General features: G+C 44.2%; 1 protein-coding gene across 1 annotated transcript in view; it reads left to right on the top strand.

Moving 5' to 3' along the window:
- Nucleotides 1-19675, top strand: part of LOC144829431 (hypoxanthine-guanine phosphoribosyltransferase) — an 887535-nt gene that overhangs the window by 142927 nt on the left and 724933 nt on the right. The gene's annotated exons all lie outside the window — the stretch shown is intronic.

Raw genomic sequence — 19675 nt, forward strand, 5'->3', positions numbered from 1 at the left:
TCCAGTCCAACTGCGCCTTAAGTGTAAGGTGGGATCAGGTAAGTTGTTAATTAGCTTGCGGTATGTGAAAAATGTCGCTTTTTTATGCATATGTTCAGTGAGCATTAATAGTACATACAGTGGTTCAAGGTTGGCCTGAGAAGGTCCAGTAACACAAGGTTAAGTATTATTTAGATAGATGAATAAATCAATTCTGGGAGCTAGCTTCATAGGGCAATAGAAAAATATTTACTCATTATACGTATATTTAGATAGTTGCAGGTAGGCCCGTAGACTAAGCAACACGAGTAGCTGCGAGGACGATTGTACAACTAGTTCCAGGGATTGATAACCTGGCCTGATCCCCTTCAGTTCCATGAGGGCCACGCAATTGAGAAGCTGCCTGACTCCCTGACCCACCACATGGGACTAAATTAATGTATACTGGTTTACTTTTTAAGCGTTTTAATCCGGATAAACTAGAAAAAGGTTGTTTTCCCTTCCTTCTAAACCAATTTTGGAGCACTTTACGGTCTCCCTTTCGGACTGCGACAATCGAAAAATCCCCTACAATTCCTACAACTACTAGAAGCAAGATTCAGGCTCCTACATATTCCTGAACCGTCTAATCCGGATAAACTAGAACACGGTTGGTTCCTCCTTCTACTGAACCATGTATGTATGTATGTATGTATGTTTGGATTTATTTAGCGCTTATAACCCAGGGGTCTCTAAGCGCTTTGCCTTGGGAACCCGTCCTGGCTTTTCCCTGTGAGATAGCCCCTACAGGGCATCCCCAAGGTGAAAGCCAGGCATCCCGACGCGGGGGGCCGTTGTGGAGATTAAGCAAGCTTAATGCCCAGAGTTGCAGAGTGTGAACCCATGATTAGGTCAGGCACCGAAGCGAGAATTATCGAGTCCGTGGACATTCGAGCTCGAGACCCTGCCGCGTCGGGAATTGAACCCTGGTCCCGGGTCTGACCTCTGCTTCAGGGTCTGCCTGCTCTAACCAGTGAGCCACACTTCTCCACTAACCATTTATAGAGCACTTCTCAGGCTCCTTCCAGACTGCACCAATCCGACACACCTATTGGAAATTCCCCTTCTACCAATACTTGAAGCAAGATTAAGGCTCCTCTTAATTCTTGAACCATCTAATCAGCAAAGTACATCCGGTTTAATTACCTTACCAACAGTCCCTATACCAACGCCAGACTAAGATTCCCACTACAAAAATTATTTCAGAATGCTCACACAGTCCTGATGATGATCTAAAGTTGCAATAGATCAAAACGCCGTCGACCTTCTGTTGAAAATCCTTCCACTTGCACAAATTGTCCTGGATTTCGATGTTTGTTGTGTGTGATATGTTATGTACTGTCACTTTCACTCAGTCACGTTACGCACCATTGTCACTCATGTGAGCACCTGCAACTATCTAAATATACGTATAATGATTAAATATTTTTCTATTGCCCTATGAAGCTAGCTCCCAGAATTCATTTCTTCATCTATCTAAATAATACTTAACCTTGTGTTACTGGACCTTCTCAGGCCAACCTTGAACCACTATATGTACTATTAATACTTAACCCCTGGTTCGCTTTACGGGGTACCCTTGTTTTCCCAAAACTATGTTCAGTGAGCAGCCTGTCTTCTAACGGGGTCGATTCAGGCAAGTCTGTGTTCGACGGGAGAACTGACCGTGGGGCATGGCTGATCTGTAAATATCTAACTTTTGTGGTGGTGCCAATTCGTATTGCGCTTGAAGCTGTTCAAATGGTATGATTGTACCCCTCCTCCACAGGTCGCCTACTGTAGTGATGCCGATCAGGTCCCATTCCGGAAACCCTTTGCTGTTGCACAATTTGCCCAGCTTGCGTGAAGTCCACAGTGGAGTCATCTGGGTAATGGTGTCCCGGCACTTGAGACGGGTCTCCGCAGCGTACCAAATACCTACTGTGTGTGCTTTTGGGCCAAGTAGGGATGACACACCCCTTCTGTCGTATAGTACCGAAAGAGTCCCAGCCTCCCCAATCTCATAGCGGAATGCCGGCTCCATTTGTGGGGTATGAAGCCATTGGTTTATTATTTTTAATTGGGCGGCCCAGTAATACAGCTGGATATCTGGGAGGGCAACGCCTCCGTCATACCAGCTCCTGACTAACTTACCACGTGACATTCGTGCCGTCTTAGTACCCCTGAGTAAACCCGAAACTAGGGCGTCTATTTGCTTGAAATACTTTATAGGAACAGGGAACGGGGTATTTTCCAAGATATATATATATAGTAGCAGAGGGAGCGTCATCATCTTGTAAAGAGCCGCTTTACCCAGAAGAGTCAGTGGCAGGGTATGCCAATGTTTTACATCAGATCGGAATTGCTCGAGGGGAGGTTCTAGATTTTTTAGCAGGAAGACACTAGGATTGGGCGCAATCCCCCCCCCCAGGTATTTAAAGCAATCTTCTGTAACCCGTACGGGGCATTCCCCAGGAAGTTGTGGAGGTGGGCCTTTGAGGACAAATAGGGTAGACCTAGACCAATTAATAGTATAACCAGATACCCTTCCGAAAATTTCACAAATGTCCAATAGCTCCACGATAGACCGCCCAGGGGAAGTCAAGTAGAGAAGAATATAATCCGCATATAAGGAGATGCGGTCCTCCCACGTTGCAGTCCAGTGTAGCCCCCTGATCACACACGTCCATCGAATCCAGGCCGCCAGTGGCTCCAATGCCAGAGCAAAAAGCAAAGGAGACCACGGGCAACCCTGGCACGTGCCACGACCTAGCACAAAGTCCCTGGACATATGTCCGTTGGCCACCACATGGGCCAGAGGGCGGGAATACAATAAGCGCACCCAGGCACAGAACTTGGGACCAAAGCCCAGATGCTCGAGCACTGCAAATAGATAAGTCCATTCCACCATTTCGAATGCCATTCGAGCATCTAGGGAAAGAATGACTGCCGGCTCTTGAAGACAGGGCATACGCGCCGCCACCGCATGGACTCTCCGCAGGTTAAGTGCGTTGCTTCTATTGGGCATAAACCCTGATTGATCAGGGTGAATTAGTGTCTCGAGGTGTGGGGTAAGGCGGGCAGCAATTATCTTAGCCAAAATCTTTGCTTCAGCATTAAGTAAAGATATCGGACGGTAAGATGAGCAGTCATCTTGGGACTTTCCCGGTTAAGGCACTGCAACTATAGTGGCTCTTCGTTGGTCACGCGGCAGGATTCCGTCTTCCAAGCTTTGGAGGAACATATTCAGGAGATATGGGGCTGTGGTATCAGACGTGCGTTTGTATAGTTCAATGGGGATGCCATTGGGGCCCCCAGCCTTCCCGGACTGCAGAGAATGAATGGCCTTTTTAACCTCATCAATCGTGAGGTCAGCCTCCAAAGACATTGCTGCTTCCTCCGTAAGAGTCGGCATTTGAATATCTTTTACATACGTATAAGCTTCCTCTTTTGTCATTGGGGAATTAGGGGTGTACACTTGCTCAAAATAATCAGCCAAGGGAATTAGACTTTTGAGTGCAACACGTAGGTTAAATTTTTTTACTTTTGGTTTTTTACCTGTATATTTTTATTTCTTCATGCATCTTGTTCATGTTTTTTTTTTTGCTTTGATGCAGAGACTTGAAGCAGAGCTTTTGTGCATACAAATTGGACGGTCTTTTAGAAGAAAAGATTGGTGCATTTTCTGTAGTCTTTTTTTCGTATTACGTGTGACGATTTATTACTTGGGACTTATTTAGTCTCCCTAGGGGTTTTATCTAACATAAGTCAAGCCAAATCTGGATTGTGTCCTGCTCAGGATTGCTGTTTGCTGTTACGGTAGTATTGCGCACTTGTCCTAAAAGTGAGGTTGTGGTCAAGAAATAATTTAATCGTGAACAGGTGACATGTACATAAGAAAGGTGCATGTATTGTTAATCCTTGGTTTGAAGTAGCCGACCCAGGTCACTACAGGAGAAATCTGACTGAAAGTCTTATATCAGTTCTATTACTGTCTGCTGGGTAGTCTGATTTGTCTTAGTGGGTATCGTGTTATATTCCAGTCCCCTGCAGCCCCCGAACCCCCCCCATGCCTCCAAGAAGTGTTTTTGAGCGTGGGTGTTGTATTGGAATTCTAGTGATCTCTCTAAATGCATCATATTTGGAAGTCAGCGGTTTGTAAATGTGGCCTTTGATTAAAGTTTGGCCTTGTATTGTTCCCTTAATAAGGACATAGTGGCCTGAGGTTCTGCCATACTTGATGTATTCTAATGGAGAAGCATTTTCGTATAAGGAGAGCTACACCTCCCTCAGAGGTGGTACTAGTTGCACCATTAGTGTAGCATTAGTTGACGTAATAAGCCCATGCTGAACATTTTCCTGACTCTACTGGCTGTCTCTGGCACGCATTCGTACCCATTGAGCTGCATGGGCCTCCAGTTGGACCTTTGCTGGTAAGCCTTTAGCTGACACTGGCTCCCCAGTCTGGCTTGTTCGTGTACCAGAGTGGACCGTGATCTCCATTCTGGCTCCAGGGACCATGCCAGTTCCTTTTATGGTGGTGTTAGTGCTGACTCTGCAAGCAAAGGTACCAAATCTAGTATATGACCTCAGAACGGACATCTGCCAGTGTCTTGCTGTGAATATACTGCGGGCCAAGCAGTTGCTATGCAGCTAGACCTTCAGCCTCGACCTCCTTTTTGATGTCAACACTATTGGAGGATAGAGACGCTCTTCGACTGTGACTCTCTGATGCTATCTGGGACATAACATTTGTCTAATTAAACACTGACATGGCAAGGAACCTACTCCCCACCCTCCCACCATTACACTGATGAAGGGCTGCATTTAGACTTACAAAATGCCGGTGGGCCAGATACCTCACCAGAGACAGAGCTGGACTCTTCACCAGGTCCATCAGCAGAAGAAAGGGCTTCTTTTGCTGTAGTGGAGTGAAGAGCTGCAGAAGTGCTAGATTTGTCATTGACTACTCTAGAAACCAAAGCCAATTTATCAACGGAAATTCTTCAGCCATATCCAACTTCCTCTGAGATGCACTTAATATTTAGCAAGACCCTCTTGTGGCTACAGCCTTTCCGGTTGGCCAGCCATGGCTGGAGGGCAAACATCAGCTCTGGCGACACATGCCATTTGATGATACACTTAACTAATTAAAGTCTTTCACTGCAGTCGTCCACAAGTAAAGTCAATCGAAATCATTTTCTTTCGAACCCTCTGGATAATGAGTTGAACAATATTGATGCCTTTGGAAAGAAAATGTTTTGCATGGCTAGCCTGGCTTTATGCAGTTTGAATGCGGTGTGCCTTTTGGGCAGCTACACTGGTGCCTTAGGGGACATGGCTAGCGAGATCTTGCCGGCCTTTCCGGAGGACCTCAAGAATTCACTGGCCCAAACAATCCACGACGAACAGAATGTAACAAAGTATGGGTTGCGAGCAGGCCAGGGCACCATCAACCCTTTAAGCCCTGCTACTGGCACCAGCATAGCGCTTAGAAGGCACTCCTCGGTATGTTCAACTGGGTTTTGAGGGCATGTACAAGAGTCCTTTATGGACGTCCTCTTTCATAGATCCAGTATATGCGAACAAGGGCAAATCGTTACACCCACCAGGACTGGGGTAAAGAAAATATGTATATCCAGAATCTATGGTGCTCCTTTATAGTGTTACAATTCGGAACATTCCCACGTAATAGACTCAATCAATCAATATGAACGTATTACTTCGTTAATATACACAAAATTGTATGAGCCTAACTTTTCTTTTTACATAAATGTATTTATCTCTTCAAACAAAATAATACTGTACAATAAGTGAATATAGTGCACATGGTGCAGTGCTCATGAAGTGATGAGATACAGATTTGCATAAAAACACTTGGCACCCAGTGTTATTATGACCATTCTAAACCACATGAATCCTGCCAAAAGTCTCTTGGAGGTATACCGTATGATTCAATTAAACTACGTCCAAGGGTGTATTGTCAACATTTTGACCCAATCAGAAATTGGCGGGTGTCGTCTGGACTAATGCAATATGTTTAAGCACCTAGAAGAAGAAATGAGGGCCTTTAAAACAATTGAATTAGTACTCAAGCTCAACAGTTGTCTAATGCATTAAAAATAAACTACACATAGCTCTGTAGAAATTCTGTAGTCCTGTATGAACACTGTCAACATATGCGATTAGTTCTCCAATACTAATTAATCTGCTTCTCACTGCAATGAAAAATGTATAATCCAGTAAATGTATCCTATAAATGTATTGGTGAACCTCACTGAGAGATGTAATCCACGGTGTTGTACAGTTGAATTGAAGTATCATGGTATATAGCACTATCGACCTTATACCTTATTTGAAACGAGTACACTGCTTTTCTCACCACAAGTTTTCTACTTGTCTTACCACAAAGATTTACTACAGTTTAACACTGAAACACCTCTAATTCTCACACTGGTGCTTTATGCCGTAAAAAGCCAAACCTATGTTTTTTCAGTGGCTGCACTTTTTTACGCTGCTCTCCTAAAATGTTCTCGTCCTAGTGCCTTATTTGATTGTTCGACCTGTATTTGATGTTTGTCCCGTCATGTATATTCACTGCAATCAGTTCAGCATCCATACTGCTTTCCGGGTCGGATGGACGTAGCTTTAGGATAGCGATTTCCAAGTAGCGATTTTTGCTGAATAGCTATTTAGTAATCACTATATTTAATATACTGAGCTTTGCATTTTACATTAATGATTTCATGTGGGTCACAAATTGACCTACATTATGAATATTAATGAAGTAGGCTGCAGTCTGCGGCCCACTAGAAATGATAACCATCACAGTGATGGTGGACTGCTGGGGTCAGAAGACTACCATGTCTGTTATTGCTTAAAAATCGAGCAATATATTTTTTTTAACCGCAGCTCATTTTCCTAAAATGAAAACAAGATGTGTTTCACAAGAAATAAAATCAAATATTTAAAATTCTGTTTTTAGACAGTGATCCGTAAGGCATCATCAATCCCATGTGCAAATGGTTGCCTTTCAGTAGTTGGTAAAAAAAATGTTTTACAACTTTCATTTGGTTGCAAAACATTAATATGTACCACTGTGAATCTATATTTGGAAGGGACACCCTAAACATGCCCCTTCCAAATACCTAATCACAAATCCAAATTGCGATATGGTAACTAGTTACTAAAACACATTTGGGCTTTTGAACATTGAAAAATGCATTCTTGGGGTCCCAAATGATCCGATTCTGCGAATCGGGACATTTACCACCGGCTTTTTTTTTTTTTTTACTACTTACACCCATAAACGATATTGAGGAAAGGCTCCTTAAAGATGGCGTGACGTCTGTCATGGCCTACACTGAGTGACATTTTTCTTTCAGAATGTCTATTAGACCCCTCTGATTTTTTTTTATTTCTATTTTGTGCGCTACATTCTGTACACCGTACTTTTTACTTAAGGGCATTAAACAAATTCAATTTCCCCCTCCTAAGTCGTTTAAAAAAAAAATTCAAGAAACCTTTGAGCATTTTTGAAAGCCAGAACGAGCAGCATTGCTGAAAAGCCATATTTGAAACCAAAAATTTTCCTCCGAACTAAGATAATCGTCGATTTAATTTTCTAAATTGATGTTGAAACTAATTGAAATCAGACTCCACTCAAGTAGTTCGACATCAACACTGATGCATGCCTGTTGTACATCTTCCGATAATACAGTTAACGTGTACAAATCTGCAGGTTACCGGATTAAAACCATCAAAGCAATTTCAGCCTTCCATCCGCCCGTTGGCTGTAAACTGGGTGGGTACTAATGCATTGGGTAATGACAACACGTGATTTACAGCTCTTATAAATGCACAAGTCCAGTGGGAACCATATACAACTAATTTGCTAATTATTATTTATCATCTTTGGCTTTACTCTAGCTTGTCTTTCGATTACTTTTTGTAATGCAAGCCATTAAGCCTAACCTAGAGTTGGGTTTACGCCATACAGTACCTACACCATTGTGAATCTAAATAGTGGAAAAACGAGGTCAAAATCCCAGCAGGAAGACACCTCTGTAGGATTATTTAACAAGGAGGATGTTGAATGTGGAGAATAGATTGTCAGAATTTTGCCACCTAAGCGTTTCCTACATTTTTCTGCTAAATGGAGTTTGGAAAGATTAATATTTTTAGATCTCCATAGTGGCACTTGTCTTGAAATTGGCTGCTTCTTTCAGAAACTTTATAAAGGAAATCGTTTCCATGCATAGCTTTCGTGAGGAGAAACTTGAAGCACAGGGTGAAGGAAATTGGGCCGAGTAATTGGGAAGGGGGTGTGTGGAGTATATGGTTACCGAGACCAGTAGCCCATTCCTCCTTTACCATCCTACCTGGACCCCTCTTGGCACATTGACTTTAGAGACCCATTGTGCGCCTTCTCTCTCTCTATGGCACAATTATGATCTGACCATAGGAGCGGGCCTGTGGGCAAAGGCTCCTTAGTTGTCCTCGTATTGCTTTCGAGGCATCACACCTGAGGAAATCTGATTCCCGGAGAGCTCAAGACAAGGGCATTGTCCTTGGGCAGACCAACGCAGCCTGAGCACTGTACTCCAGAGCTCTACATACTTGCGCATACCCTGCTAGTTGCCTCCTGTGGTGATACCCCAGCAATCTAGGCCTGATGAATGCTTGCCTTACCGTTTTGTGCTTGTTCTGGTGCATGTTGGGATTTAATAGTTCTGTAAGTCGAGGCCAAAAATTTATGTAGGAAACAAAGTAATTTGAAATACGAAATAACTAAATATTTGTCAACATTCTAACAGTTCTCTATCTGGATAAATATTTTCCATGCTTCAAGATGGTCTAAGTAGCGTTCTTTTGAGTATACATTAAAAGTGCATAGAAATAAAGCATGCCTCTTAATTGCTAGACCCGTGCTGCCAGAACTGCAAGTTTTGTATGGCCCACCATAGGCCTAATATTGAAAAAAAATTATCCAAGGCCAGCCTGGATATCACGGATCCTTTAATCCCACTGGGATGGGGTATCCCGAAGCATTATGCCACTGCCGCTACTCCTAGCTGTTCTCAGTCATGTGGTATGGATTTCGGAGGATCTGCATGTAACTTGCACCTCTTAAGGCTCTTCTCGTAGGAAACTATTTAAAAGGCCCCCTGGGTCAGGATCAAGTGATCACAACTCTCTTCTGAGACTCAGAAAAAGAGGGATTTCTTTTCATCCAGGGCAACAAATATGTGCTTACCTTGGTTATTGTTCTTCTTGGGTATAAAGTAAGTTATTGAGGGAAATCGAGCGAGCAGTGACCCAACATAAGAGCTATAAGAATTTAAAGAAGGATTTTTATAATACTGATTGGTAATTGTGTACATCACACTAAAACTACAGGATGACAGTAAGAATTATTTATGGCCATGAAAGGATAGGCAATAAAATACGCTGACGCAACTTGTGTCAAAATATTCCGACAGAAGAAGGCTCTGCTGTTTTTTTTTGATGGGGTAAAAATAAAATCCTGTAGACAATTACCCTTGTAGTGGCAACAAGTGGTACTTTGAGAGAGCTGTAATTTGGGACAAAATGGCGTTTATTGTAAATATGTGACGCCGAAAAAGTTTCCCGTTCTTTGATGGAACAATGAAGATCAACATTTGCTGAAATGCGAGACAAGAATAGGAACATTGGCCGCCATTGTGGACTTTAGTTCATTGTTTTAGCAGCCAAATTGATGCGGCCAACATTGTGTTAAAATGTCATTGCTGTAATTTACCTCTAGTACGTAATTCTGACCTGCATCAGTTAGTTTGTTTAGGCCATAACAGACATGTCTTTAAAGTCTATTAATTGGCCAAGACTAAAAGATCAATTTATTTCCAAAATCTCTTTGCTCTCCACAACAAATCTCCAGAAAGAACTGGTTATGTTCTTTTGGGCCAAAATGTAAAAAAATAAAGAAATGGATTTGCTCAGTAACATTTGAGGTTTGTAGGGGTTGCAAAATCAACACTTTGCTGCTGGACACGTAGATTGAGTAAATCATAAATTACCAGACCACTATGTTTTTATTCAAGCTTGTTTTCTTAATGTAACCACAAAATATTAGTAGTTGTAATGCTGGTGTGGATTCTTCTGATGTATAAGGATGCTTTGGGGGCATGATTTAGTCTGTCGCCCTTTGAGATTCAAGACTATGCAGCCAGGCCCATCGAGGCTTTATTAGTAGATTGTGACATATGGTTTGTGCTCTTCCCACCTCTCGGTCGATCATGGCATGTGACTGACTCAGTCCTGCCAAGCTGTCATTGACAGTGCCGACATGAGAAATACGATGCTTTGTCTGTCAGGCTTTCTGAGATGATCTGCGAGGTAATTGCAATGGGCCATGTCATGTGATATCCGTCACAAGAAAGGGAAGAGGGTCTAAGAATAAGTTCCACCACCCCACGACCCCCAAATATATAGTACACACACCAAAAGGGGGTGGGGAACAACAGACACAGTGACGCAAAAATAAGACTACAAAGTACAAAATTAATTGAAAAAACTGCCCTCACTCACACACAATGTGCGTGACATGCTTCATCATCGGGTCTGCTTACAATACGCCCCCGCGTAGCCAGGCAGGGGGCGGAGCAAAGGGAGGGGAAACACAAAAACACACTACTCAAAATAAACAAATACAAACAACATATAGGTGACATACAGTGATCACAATGATTAGTTTTGTCTGTCCCGACTGGGTAAGTGATAGACTTAAAGTGCAGTTGGAAAGTGCTCGTTAAAACTTGCTCATGGGTACCCACAAGTACTTTATTCCAGGGTCCCAAGGTCAGGATTAAAATTAAAGTGAAGGATGTATACGTGTTTAGGCAGGAAGTCAAGATCCACAAACACTACTCCTTATACTGCGGTGGTCAACATCTTTCGACCGTTGATCCGTGCCCTTGATTGAGTGGGTCACACCGGTCTTCGTCAGGACAGTCTAACTGTCCCAGCCATTGTATACCTCTTACCTCAGTGCAGTGATGGGTAGAGGAAACCACGTGGAGGTTCCACAACTGTGGATCGGTATTACTACAATAGAAAATAATTATTTTCAAAACTGTATCCATTGTAGTATACTTGAGTAGAGTATTACTAGGTATTGATAGCCCCAAATCACTTTGTACTCAATCTCAAATAGTTTAAAAAGAAAGAATATTGATATCGATAAGACACGCTCCAGAGGCGACATGACACTCCGCATGTAAAAGAGGAATCACTCAACCCCTATTAGAAGGTTTCAAAATTCCCATCCTGTCATACACTGTAAATAAAATAGTCCACAAGATGAAAAAACGGGCATAGGCGTCTTACTGAGTCTACTGATTCTTAAGGCTCAAAATGGCGTCAGCGGGTGAAGCTCCAAAGAACACAACCTGTGTTCGAGGGTGAGACATATGCAAGTAGATGAAGCTGGTTCTCAATGTAAACATTGCCATATACATCTCAAACGCCCCCTCCTGTCTCCAGTTATATATAGAGGGTAAAGGCATTCCCAATATGACCACAGTAAGCCTGTATAATGTATCCTCACTGTATTTCCGTTACATGTCCATGCTACGGAGTACAATGAGCAATCTGTGTGGTCAAAGGTCCCCACCCAGCTCGCGCGGGACTCAAGTAGAAAACGAAAGCCCATATTGGCGCTTGGAGAAGTCAACCATCGCCTAGTAGCCCCACTCACTGTTCTGTAGGATCGCTCCAGCACAAGTTGTGCCCGCCATACACGGACGCCGTGAAGATCACGGCATGTTGTAGCGCTGCTGTTAATAAACCCTGCCTCGCGTTTACCCCGGTTCCAGCACTTCCGCGTAATCACGCCGAATGACGTCATTATGTACGTAGTGCAGACGGGATCGGTAGTTTTTCCTTCCTGAGGGGATCATTTGTGCATACAAAAGCCCGTGTGTATTACTGTGTGTCCCAAACTTTTAGTGAGCTGTCAGATGATGAAATGATAGCGACGAATGTTGATATACATTACTCTATATATCCCGTGGTGGACCCCATCATGGTGTTGGTAAGTTGTCCAGGATAGGGACAACAACAACAACGACGGCTGCTGCTACAGTTTGTCGTCGAAAAACAGAGTAATAAAGTTAGTTCATCAGGGGCTGCCCTTTCTGGGCAGAGGTATCTAAATATCAAACATGAAATCTGACCACATCTCTGATAATTTATGCACATTAGTGGGTACTCCAAGTCTATTGTTCTGGAGAGTCTGTTACTAAATTACATAGTCAGAGCCTCATCACAACTAGCACAAGTATGCCGCAGAAGCTGCAAAATTGTTGCCCAATTAGAGGAGTATTGACTGTGAGGTCGGGTGGATGGACTTCCATATTTGATTATTTATCTCCCCAAAGCATGCCACAGTATTTCATCGTTCAGGCCATGTAGATCACTACGAAGGCGGAAGACCCATTTTTGTTCTTTCACAAAGAGGGCTCTGCTCTCATCTTGGCCACGGCAAGTTGGTTTCTCTATAACCATCCACCGTAGATCCTCCGCTGTGTGTCCGAATTCTGCAAAGTGGGTTGTCAGCTTTGTGTTAGACCTGCCACATCGCACAGTGCTGCGGTGTTCCGTGATGCGGGTACGAATCTTCCTGCAAGTCATACCCACATATTGTTTCCCGCAAGGGCATGTTATTAAATATATTACTCCTTGTGAGTTGCAATTCGTGTGTGACCTTTGTTCCCACGGGGTTGGTAAGCCCAGGTCAATCTGTTTGGAATTGGTTGTAAGGTGACACACACTGCAAGAACCACAGCGGTAGTGGCCAGTCACAGGGGGCAAACCAGTGATGGTGCTCAAAGCTCCATGTCCCGTCACTGCCTTTGGTCTAGTACGAACTAGTAAGTCCTTTTGATTTTGGCTACGTTTGAAGGAAAACAAAGGTTTTTCCATTTGTAAATGACCAGAATTCAGGATTTTCCAGTTTTTCAAAATTGTTCGCTTGATCTGTTGTGATGCGGTATTAAAAGTTGATACAAAAACCGTTTTGTCCACTGGGGGTCTGGTCGCCTTTGATAACAAACCCTCTCGGTTAGCATTGAGGGCCCTCTTCTTTGCTCATTTCACTATCTTTTTAGGATAACCCCTGTTGTGTAGTTTGGCCGATAACAAAGTAGCTTCAGCAGTGAAGTCATTCAATTTGAAACAGTTCCGACAGATTCGAAAGAACTCTCCCACCGGTAAGTTTTCACGCAACGACCGTGGGTGGAAGCTGGTAAATGCTAGTAGTGCATTCTTATCCGTGGTCTTGTGATACACTCTAATCTGCAGGATCCCTTCACCTGGCTCAATGACCAAATCCAAAAAGGGTAGACTTGACTTGGTAATTGTAGACGTGAAATGAAGGAGAGGGTTCCTCTGGTTCAACCATTCCAGAAAGTGGGTCACAGAGTCAGCATCCCTCCTCCAAATTACCAAGACGTTGTCTATGTATCTACGCCACAGATGCAAATTAGACCTCCATGGACAGGTTTCGTGGTAGATGGTGGTTTGTTCAAAAGCACCCACGTAAAGTCCCGCCAGACTAGGCGCAAAAACACTGCCCATGGAGGTACCATGGGTTTGGAGGTACAGGATTTTTTCGAATTCGAAAAAGTTCCTAGTCAAAGCTATCTCTGTCAGGTGCAGGATAAAGGTTCTAGGGGTCTGATATGGCCAATCCTCCTGAAACAGAATATCCTCCAGTACTCGAAAGTTTCCATCTGGGGGATATTGGTGTATAGGGCTTCTATGTCTAGCCCAATCAGGTATTCCGATTCTGGATCAAAGGGTATGTCCTTGAGGAGGTTTAAAATATCCAAGGTGTCACTGAGGTAAGCCGGCAGTTTCTGGACCAAGGGCTTCAAATAGAAATCACAAAATTGTGACAGTGGTTCCAACAACGACCCCATCCCGGAGACAATAGGTCGCCCGGGAGGGGGTCGAGTGGGTTTGTGGATCTTAGGGAGGATATATAGGTAAGGTGTCTTTGGATGTTTATTCACCAAAAAAGCTGCCTCCTGTTCGGAGAACCAGTCATTGGTTCGGGCCTCTTCCACCGCTGTCATGATCTCCCGGGTGATGTCTTCAGTAGGGTCCATGTGGAGTTTTTGGTAGTTCCTCTCATCCGCTAAGAGTCATCGGCACTCTTCATTGTAGGTGTCTAAATCCAGTAGTACCGTAGCACCACCATTGTCAGCTGGTTTCAGAATTATCTCGCTGCAGCTAGTTAATTCCTTCAAGGCCTCTCTTTCCAGGCTGGAAAGATTGGAAAAAGGGCGTGGTTGAGATCCCTGCAAATTTTCTAGATCACACAACACACCCTGTTCAAACGTAGCCACTTCCGAGGGTAAAACAGCCAGTTGAGGGGTGAAGGAGGATTTTGGTAGAAAGGGGGTATCTCCAATTGGAGAGTCATCAGACTCTGTCATAAAAAAAGACCCGTAGGCGCAGGTTACGAAAGAACACAGACAAATCCTGTCGAAATTTGAAAAGGTCCAGAGGGTCAGTAGGGATGAAACCCAGTCCTTTATTCAAGAGCTGTTCCTGAATAGGGGTCAAGACATGGGAGGATAAGTTCACCACCAGGAATCCTACCGGCTGGTTCCGGGCACATTGCCCGATGCCATGCTCCTGGTTATTCTCTGAGTGATTTCCGGGTCTTGATCCCCCCAGGTCACCCGTTGTTGTCCTTTCTGTTTGCCCTTGCCTCTGCCCCCTCCTAAAAAACGCCCCTGAAAGTTCTGAAATTGGGTCGGTGCAAATTGGGGGACTTGAAAATGTGGGTCTTCAAATCCAGGGTTGTGAAAATGAGGGGGAGGTTGTTGTTGATAGCCCATCATTGGCCAGTTATAACCCTGGTTTTGATATTGGTGGGTTGGTTGATGAAACCTAGGTGGTCGGAATCCCCGCCAGTTGCCCCGGCTTCGTCCCCTCCTCTTTTGCTGGTACTCCTCTTCACTACCCTCGCTGGAGCTGCTTGTGGTGTAATGCCTCTGTCTCCCTTGTTGGTTACTTTTGAGATTTTCCCGTATTTTATGTTGGGCATACTCTTTCGTGGTGTACGGATATACCTTCTCCCTGGAGAAGTTCTTGAGATCCTTTTGGAGTTTGTTTATTTTAGAGTGCATCAAGTAGTCTCTATACTCAATGAGGTCTGCGTTGACCTTATCTAATTTAGCGTCAAAGCTAGTCAATAGAACATCTGTTCTCAGACCTGACTCTGATGTTTGGATTTGGATCAACAGTCATGTGATCCCTTCTGCTAGTTGGCCAGCAACATTTTCTTCGGGTTCTTGGTTTTTTTAATAACCAATTTTATTGATTTTTCAGAAACATACACAGTAAGACAGAGATCAACAACCAGCTCAAAGCCCATCGCATATGAGGAACATAGCATCCGTAAGGCAGTGTACATGCTCGTAGTAAGCAACAGAAGCAGAAAAACACCCACCACATCCCGCAATGGTCAACCAAATACATGAATTGTCAATCTCCCCCACCCATTTGCCCCACACTTTACGAAATTTCTTCTGACATTCCCTGGCCTCATACAGGGGCCGCTCTTGTGCTGCGCACCAGTCCACCCCCCTGGCTTTCAATGCCAGCCAGTTTGTCGCAATGTCTCTTTTAGCCACCATCAAGCCTGTATTCAGGAAACGTTTGTCCGCTCGAGAACCATCTAGCCCATCGGTAAGTCCCAGGAGCGCAGTTGTGGGATTAAGAGGTACCTCCCATGCTAGGACCTCGGTGAGTTCCACTGTTAACAAATCCCAAAAGCATGTGATGACAGAGCACTGCCATACAATGTGGAAGAAGTCAGCCTGTGGGTGTTGGCAGCGTGGGCAAGATGCTTTGGGATGAAGCCCAGCGCGGTGAAGGCGCTGTGGTGTAAGATACGCAGTGTGTAGATAGTATGTTTAGATCAAGCGAAACAACACTGTGATGATTAATTTAGGGTCCATTAGCATGTCTCGCCAGTCTGCGTCCTCCAAGGGCCCAAGCCATCCCTCCCATCTGTCACTGAGCTGTGAAAGTGTGTCGGGGTGTTATTCATGAGGGAACGATAAATACGGGAAATTCCCCCCCCCCCTTTCCCCAGACTGCCACTCATCACCTGACCTGAGCCTCAGGCAGACTGTATTTAGGAATAGACATACCGTCTGGGATGTGTGAGTAGAGAGCGTGGCACAGCTGCAGGTAATGGTAGGACTGTGAGGGATGTAGGGAGTACAGCTTCTGAAGATCCTGAAAGGTGTGCAAGCTGCCCCCCTTCCAGACATCCCCCAACTGTGAGATCCCTATTAGATCCCATGCTCTGAATCTGGATAGACCGGCAACACCTCCCCCCCCCCCCCGATTCCCCTCCCCCTCCCTCCCCGAGGTGGGCGCCCTGCCAAAGTGAAGTGTATTGGGTCAGTTTGCCTGACCAGTGAGTGTGGCGCAGAGAGGCCCGCCAGGCCAGAAACACCCCATTTGTGACCTCAGGGTTCTGGAAACAGCGTTTTCGTACAGCATCTCCTGAATCTTGGGCAAGCCTAGGGTGTGTAACTCCAACCGATAGGCCAGATCCGACCAGCTCCCATTAAACCAGTCATGCAGGGTAAGGAGCCGAGTGGCTAGATAATAAAGGTACAGGTTTGTCATCCCCATACCGCCATCAAAATGAGGGATCCGACACTGGGCGAGGGCCAGCCAGGGCCTCCGACCCTCCCACAGGGATTTCTGGTTCTTGTTTTATTGTTATTTTTCTATTTTTCTATTAGGATTGTGTGCTCCAAAGTTGCTAATTTTAAAAGGCTATTTGCTACTGAGTTAGACTTGGATTTGGGTTTTACAGTTGACAGTGGGCCATGTTGCAGATACCACGGACCGCTCCCTAGCTCCACCAGCTTTTTAGAGGTATGTTGGAGAGAAGCAGTCATACATACAATACAATGCAAATGTTATCATTAGCAATACAAGTCAGACAAATATTGGATACGAATATACATGGATTACTAAAACAATCCACCAGTGACAACTTTAAGCATTTCTTTTCATGATTTTCTTCCATGGACTGATTGAACTGCCTATCAGCACATGGACCATACAAAAGGTGACAGGAGTGCTCTGAACATTCCCATTCCTCAGTGCGTCTCAAATTTATCATCATCATCAAAAATTACTTTATTTCGGCCAATATGGCCATAAAAGCACAGCTAAAAATACAATACTTTACATTTGACTCGATAACATAACCATTGGACTGGCAGGGGCAACAACTAGCACATTGGAGATGTAGACTTACAATCATGTTACATGGTCATCTCAAGTGTCCCACTGGCTCGCCCCACGACCCAGAACTATTATTTGAATGAGGGAATCATAAAGCGCATGTGCGGTATAATGGCGGCCTGATGGCTTTCATTATTAAAAAAATTAAAATTGATAAAGTGCCTGTGCGCGAGCAAAAGAGGACCATTTTAGCGGACCCACAACACTCTTTACTAAGTAGACATTCTATAAAATAAGTATTTAGGCAACTGGGCACTTTTACATTGTTGTAGATATCCGATATCCTAACATGTTAGTTTAAGTAAAGTGATTGTGCATTACATCAGAAGCATAAAGATGTTTACATTGTTCTGGAGCCGTGCTCTGTAGAGTGAATGTGCAAATCCTAAATAACACCAAGGCCATTACAATAGACCCATAGCAGCATTTCTATTGGAGCCAAAGTGGCCTTCATCTCGCATCGTATATAAAACCTTCAAAATAAATAAATAAATAAATGGAACAGTCATGCAAAGAAGACTATAAAACATCTTGTATGAAACATTATAATAAAAAAAATAAAGGTCCTGGAATGGTTTAATTCGATTTAAAAATATCACAAATGGAGGAATAATCAGTGCCTGTTATAAAAGGTAAAACACAGTGGGTTAACCAGGGCTAAGGGGCCATCTTTAAAATGGCACTACGAGTGCACCACATTGAAAATAAAAAATGTGAAACAGAACTCACAGTAGGTGAGTGGGTATCCTGTTTCAATATCGTATAGACCTCTCTACAGTGTCTGGATCCCAGGTTTCTACATAGCTGGCGGAGCCAACAAATCCTCCCCCCATTTGTATCCTTGGCAGAAAAATATCTCCTGATATTCTGTCTTCTCTAAGTTATTACAGACTGGGCAGCCCATAACAGGTGAGTCCACCCACATGCTGATAAATGAACACAACGGGAGCACCCCATGTCTGAACTGTAAGTATAATTTCTTACCCAACTAATACAGACTAGAACCGGGTCTGGATGATGGCTAAATATCACCCAGAGCCGGTTCTAGTCTGTATTAGTCTTTTACTACTAGAAACTCCAGTGTTTGTCGGCCGACTAGAGGGCTACCCAGTAATTGAGCTCATTTGTGCTCCCTATAGCTCTCCATCAGGTCCTTCCTAGAAGTAACGGGGCAGGTTTCTTCGGCGTTGATCCGCAAGTTGCCCCTCCCCATGGCGACACAGGTATTCCTAATGTGTGCCAACTATGCAAATTTGCCCGCACCCTGTTTTCTCAGCACTTCACTCAGCTCGTCCCTATATACGGCCAGTTCAGGGGTGCTCCACAGGCGTCGCCAAAATAAAAGGGTTCTAAGGGCAGCTTCATCTGTAATTTGTCTGACCCCCAGGTCCATTCTAAGAGGTGTGAGTGGTGAGCGAGGGAGGAGACCCAGCAGTTGCCTAGCAAAGGAGTTCTCAATGCTTAATAAAGAGCCCAGGGGACGATGGCCCCAGATTTTGGCACCGTACAGGGTAGCATTCCTGGTTTGTACTTTGTATATTTCCGCTGCTGGACCTATAAATTTATGGGTACAGCTCCTGAATACCTTTGTTAGGACCCCTGTTGTCTGTGCCAACTTAAAAATTGCTTTCTGGATTTACGCGCCCCAGTCCAATTTTTCTGTGAGCGTGATCCCGAGGTACTAAAAAATAGACACCCTCTCTAACTGGTTCCCAAGTAAGCAGGGCTTGGGCCCTGTGCTATTACTTGTGTTAAATACCATGTACTTGGTTTTAGTTGATCTCCAATCCCCGTTTCCTACAGAAGACACTAAAAATATTAAGGGCCCTAATTTCTGTCCCCACCCAGGTGGTGGGGATCGCCATTCCCTGCAGAATGGCGTTAAACAAAGACCACAAGTAGGGGCCCAAATAGTGGGTACAGACCGAAAAAGTTCCTCTGAGATCTTATCGAGCCCTGGAGCCTTGGGTGGTGTAATCCTGCTTACTGCATCTGTTATCTCTTTAAGGGTAATGAGGGGAGGGAGGGGTGAGTTGTTAAGTCTCATATGGCGTGCATGTATTGCCCCCTAGCCCTTCCTCGTCCCCCACCCCTTCCTCGTCCCCCACCCTTATATATCAGGATTCAAAATGTGGCTTCCATATGTTCTCCCAGATGTTGGGGTTCTATAGCCCTTTTCCTTTCCTGGGTTCCAATTTTAACCACGTTACAAAAAGACCTCATGTCATGCAAACTTAAGGCACTTCTCAGATTATCCCATTTTTTGCTTTCATAGTGACATATTCGTGGGCTGCCCTTTTCTCTCTAATTAGCACCCTATCATTATGTTTATCTTTTATTGGGGTGTAAAATA

The sequence above is a fragment of the Lissotriton helveticus genome, chromosome 4_1 (assembly GCF_964261635.1).
Source record: "Lissotriton helveticus chromosome 4_1, aLisHel1.1, whole genome shotgun sequence".
Classification (NCBI taxonomy): domain Eukaryota; kingdom Metazoa; phylum Chordata; class Amphibia; order Caudata; family Salamandridae; genus Lissotriton; species Lissotriton helveticus.